The following is a 5,686-nucleotide window of genomic DNA, read 5'->3' as shown; positions in this document are numbered from 1 at the left end:
CATTTCAATGTTGTCCTTATTTTATTGTTTTCTATTGTTTCGAATCGCTACGTTACTTTTTGATACAAAGGATAGAATTTGACGCACTTGTTTACTACAGTTCACCTAAAAAGTATCAGATAAGAAAATAGATTTGTACACACACACACATACACACACACACACACACACACAGTGCAACTAGAAAAGCTGTACAAGTCTCAGAAAGCAGACTTGCAAAAAGAATTCAGGAGGCTTAAAGATTCTTGGTGTAGAAATGTGTCTGAGGAAGTACAGGTGGCCTGTGATAAGAAAGACGTTAAAAGGTTTTATAGTTTATTGCGGCAAACTTTTGGACCCCAATCTTCGTCATATATTCTCTCGAAGTCAAAAGATGGAAATGAGGTTATTAAAGAGCCTCCTGGAATAATGAATAGATGGAGGGAACACTTTGCAGATCTTTTCCACAATACTTCTATAGTGAACATGGATATCATAAACAACATTCCGCAAAGAAAGATAGTGCAACACATGAACGATACACCTTCCATTGAAGAAGTAAATCTGACGTTATATAAAAGTAGAACAGGTAAAGCTCCTGGATTGCATAGTATTTGTTGTAGTAGGATTCCGACCAGCCCTCAAGTAACTGAAGGTGGACTGTCTCATTGTTATAAAACAAAGAACTGTGAACGATTGGCAGTTCGTGTTGGTAGCAGTCCACTGTGAGCATTTGATATAGAGCGTTGAGTCTCGTGTAATAGTAATAGTAATGTGTCATGTATATACTTTCTGCCCTACCCGCCTGCTTCGTTATATTATATATCAAATACAAGGATATAAAAGTGGTGACGAGTTATTCGAAGCTTGCGTTAGACGTTTAAAACTTTTTCAGTTTTTGTTATGAAACCAGAGAAAAAAATCGTTTTAACATGGAAGACTTATTGGCCTCTGTGGTGCAGTTGCAACAACAACTGCAGTTACAGCAGCAGCTACAACAGCAACAGCAGCAACTACAACAGCAACAAAAACAAAACCAACAGTTGCTGGAATTAATGTTGAAGAAGTCTGAAAATACTTTAGGTTCGTAGCAAACTCAATTGGAGAATTCAAATACAACCCAGAAGGTATTTCTTTCTCTGCATATTTTCGAAGAAAAGTGTAAAAGTTGGTCCAACGAGAAAAAAGTATGATTACTTTTAAGAAAAATATCCCCTGCCGAACGCGAAAAATATAGTAATTATTTTCTGCCGAAGAAGCCAGGTGAGATTTATTTCGATGAGACAATATTTTATCGAAAATTTTCAGTGAAAAAAGTTTCCTGTTCAATACTCGCTGGCAATGCTTAAATTTAGTCAAAAAATATGTTGAAGATTTCGTCACATATGCCTTAGTGGTTAACAGAAAGTGTGAGAAATTCAAATTGATTGAGTTGACTCCGAACATGTTCAAGTCTTTAATTTTTGTTCAAGGACTTACTGCAAGCAAAGATGCAGATATGCGTTCCCGGATATTAACAAAATTAGAACAGGACCAAAAATTAACTGTACAAGCAGGAGCAGAAGAATATCAGAGGATTATTAATCTACGACATGACGCAAATAAAATTGAAGAGAAAGATTGTTCTCGGATTCAAGCCCGTCGACCGATAACGAATAAGACAACTGGCAAAAAAAAAAAAATAAATAACAAGGCCAAATCTATGTTATGTGTGCGGTGGTCTACATTAAAAAAAAAATAACTGTTCGTTTAAAAATATAGAATGCTACAATTGTGGTCACGGAATTAATGGTCAACTTACTGGGTTATTTCTGAAAACTTTATCCAAAAGAATCTGAAAGCGTAGCCTGTGTTGTGTCTATATCAAAAGATAGTCGCTCATCTGCAAATCATCGAAAAATGGAGGTAATTGAAATACGATTACTTAATGTACTTCATATATATATACATTTTATATACTTTAAGCACAATTTTATAGACTTAATACTCTTTCATAGACTTAATACTTTTTATAGACTTAACACTTTTTCTCTCTCACTGTTCACCTTACTCTCTTTTTCTTTCGTTTTTTTTTTTTTCGCTCTTCGCCTTTCCCTCCAACTAATCACTTGAAAGCGTTACAGACGGGCTAAGTAATGGAAGAAAAAACTTAGATAGAAAATGATACATTTCACTCACCACCCTCCTCCTCTCCCCTATTTCCCCTCTCCTCTCCTCCCCTTCCCCTTTCAACTAATCACATGGAAGCGTTACGGACTGGCTCAGTAGCGGGATGACAGTAGAATTATTATAACATGCTTATATGTAATATATATGCGTCTCTCTCTCTTTCTCTCTCTCACTCTCTCTTTATATATATATATATATATATATATATATATATATATATATATATATATATATATATATATGTGTGTGTGTGTGTGTGTGTGTGTGTGTATATATATATATATATATATATATGCATGTATGTATGTATATGTGAATGTGTGCGTGTGTGTATGTATCCATGTATGTATGTACGCATATATTCATATTTGTTTTTATATAGTTACATATATAGCTTAGCATTAGTGTGAAAGATTACTTAATCCCTTTTATTTGAGTCCATGTTTATTGAACTTTTACGAGGAAAACGTTGACTGGGTATTCAAAGTTTCGGTCTGCTCGCCGTCAGCAGACTGTGTAATAAAATCGAGCAAGTTGAAGCTTGTCAGGCTTTTCCTTGTAGAAGTATAATAAACACACACACACACACACACACACACACACACACACACACACACACACACACACACATGCCTGTATTTTTGTTGTGTATGTATAAAATACGAGAATGAAATTCACATATAGGGATATTTCTTTTCTGTTCTTCAATTCCAAAACCTAGTTATCTCTTTTCCAGACCTTATATTTATCAGTCTCAAATTTCTGGGTTCTTATTTTGCGAAAATTCTTCAGATAACAACAATATAATATATTCTTTTTCTCCACCCTTCCTTATTTCTACCGTTATAATATGATGATGTTCTAGACAGTAAATTCTTCTCTACAAGTGGTTCTACCAGATGGGTGTGGTGATGTTTTAATAATATGATACAATATTGTATGTTTTTTAACGATATTTTTAAAACCATTTTCGTTATTCTCCTTTCATTTTCGTCTCTTCGTTTTTTTCTTGTTTAAGGCACTTATTTGTCTATTTATTTGTTTATTTTCTTTTCTTTTCTTTATTTATCTATTTATTTGTGGCTTTTCTTCTCTTTTATTTTCCGTTCTTTGAGTTGATTTTCGTTTTTGTCCTGTCAAGCAGAGAAAGCGAGAGCGAGAGAGGAACAGAAAGTGAGAGAGATGCAAGGAAGCGCCAAAGCGTAAGACATAGAGGGATATGTGTGTACATATATATATATATATATATATATATATATATATATATATATAAATCTTTTACTTCTTTCTGTCATTTGCTTGCGGCACCGTCTTCAAAGGTTTTAGTCGAATGAATCGATTTCAAAACACCAGTTTTTAAGCCTGATACTTATTTTATGGATCCCATTTGCCTACCCTAGTGTCTCACTGGTATGTAATTTATCGACCCCGAAAGGATGACGGGCAAACTCGACCTCAGCGGAATTGAAACTCAAAACGTAGACACGAACGAAATGCCGCTAAGTATTTTTCCGACCTGCTGACGATTCTGCGAGCTTGTCGCCTGAGCATAAACCGCAGAAAGTGGCAGAGTAGGGGACTAGCAAAATCCTCTGGGATTTCCCAATCCAAACAAATCAGGTGCTAGAGCATAACACACCAGACCTAATGGTGGTGGACAAGATGCACCACATATGCTATATAGTTGATGTTGCATGCTCCTTTGATCCACGAATAGTCAAGAAGGAAAGCGAAAGATTGATAAATACAACGCTCGAAATAGCACGAAATAGCTCGGCGATAGAAAATGAAGAAGGTGAAGATAGTGCCAATTATTGTTGGGTCCTTGGGAATAGTATCAGAAGGCATCAAGAGGAATATAAAGGAAATTGGAATACATTGCCCAGGTCCGGCTGTAAAACATAGTAAATGTTTTGATTCTCTTCGAAATTGCTCTTAACTATGGTTTGGACTTCTGGCTGTTCCTTCTATCATGTAAGGCGACCAGTTAAGGGTCACCTCTTTTTGTGTTTAAATGTACACTAATTTTATATGGAAAATATGTTGTCTATTAATTTTTTAGGCATGCTAGACCACTGGTAGAAAAAATTCTATAATTTTGCTACCTTATATTATTTAATGTATATATATATATATATATATATATATATATATATATATATATATATATATATATATATATATATATATATATATATATATGTGTGTGTGTGTGTGTATATATATATATATATACGTGTGTGTGTGTGTGTGTGTATGTGTGTGCGTCATCATCATCATCAACATGGAGGCTGGGCTCTCTCGAAAGCCCGTTAACTTCAGTATTTATAATCGAGTTTAAAATAGGAAGAAGTTAAAGGAGATACCGTGACATAGAGTCATTCATGATAGACAACTTATCAAAAACCTCACAGCTAATTGCACTAATTCACTCCGTCATACAACTCCAGGCGATAAAGATAAACGGAGATAAACGTGTGTCAAATGACTGACTGTTAGTTCATTGTGCCTTAATGTAACAAAGTTGTGGTTCTTGATCAGCTAGTGTCAAAATCGCTTAGTTTTGTGTAGGGAGGATTCAGACGTAATTTAGATTTCGTGAGCTGGATAGGAGCAATAATAATAATAATAATAATAATGATTTCAAATTTTGGCACAAGGCCAGCAACTTCGGGTGAGTGAGTAAGTTGATTACACCCGCCCCAGTGCTCAACTGGTACTTATTTTATTGACTCTCAAAGAATGTAAGGCAACGTTGGCCTCGGCGGCATTTAGTACGCCACAGCAAATGGATAGAGGGGTTCAATATATAGTTATGAAATCTGTCTTAACAATAGAAGAGGAGAGTATGTGAGTTGTTATGAATGCTTGTCTGCGGAGATGTGTGGGAAAAAAACTCATGCACATGGCATATCTGTATGTATTTAGATATATATATATATAAAACAAAGGGTGTGTGTAGTACGTATGCATTTCTAGTTTTTAACCGATTTTCGCCAAACTTAACACACACATTACTTATGTGTAAAGGAAGGTCATGCATTATAACATTTTGCCCAGGGCTCCAGCGTAACGCGAGAAACGGTGTTTTACACGGGTTTTTCTCTTTTTCTCTCTCTGATTCTCTTGCTTACACATTCTCTCTCACCCTCTGTAATAGTTCCTCTCTTTTAGTCTATATCTGTTTCTCTCTCTATCTTTAACTCACTCACACACTTACTAACTTTATCGCCCACAAGGGGCTAAACATAAAGGGGATAAACAAGGACAGACAAAGGGATTAAGTCGATTACATCGACCCCAGTGCGTAACTGGTACTTAATTTATCGATCCCGAAAGGATGAAAGGCCAAGTCGAACTCGGCGGAATTTGAACTCAGAACGTAAAGACAGATCAAATACCGTTAAGCATTTCGCCCGGTTTGCTAACGTTTCTGCCAGCTCGCCGCCTTACTAACTTCTGTCTACAAATTGTCTTCGGTATATTTCAGTTAGTCGTGTACGTAAAAATCTCTGTTGTTACAGTTTTTGTACGTTCT

This window comes from Octopus bimaculoides, chromosome 7 (genome assembly GCF_046866305.1).
Source record: "Octopus bimaculoides isolate indiv1 chromosome 7, ASM4686630v1, whole genome shotgun sequence".
Lineage (NCBI taxonomy): Eukaryota > Metazoa > Mollusca > Cephalopoda > Octopoda > Octopodidae > Octopus > Octopus bimaculoides.
Note: the sequence above shows the minus strand (reverse complement) of the source record.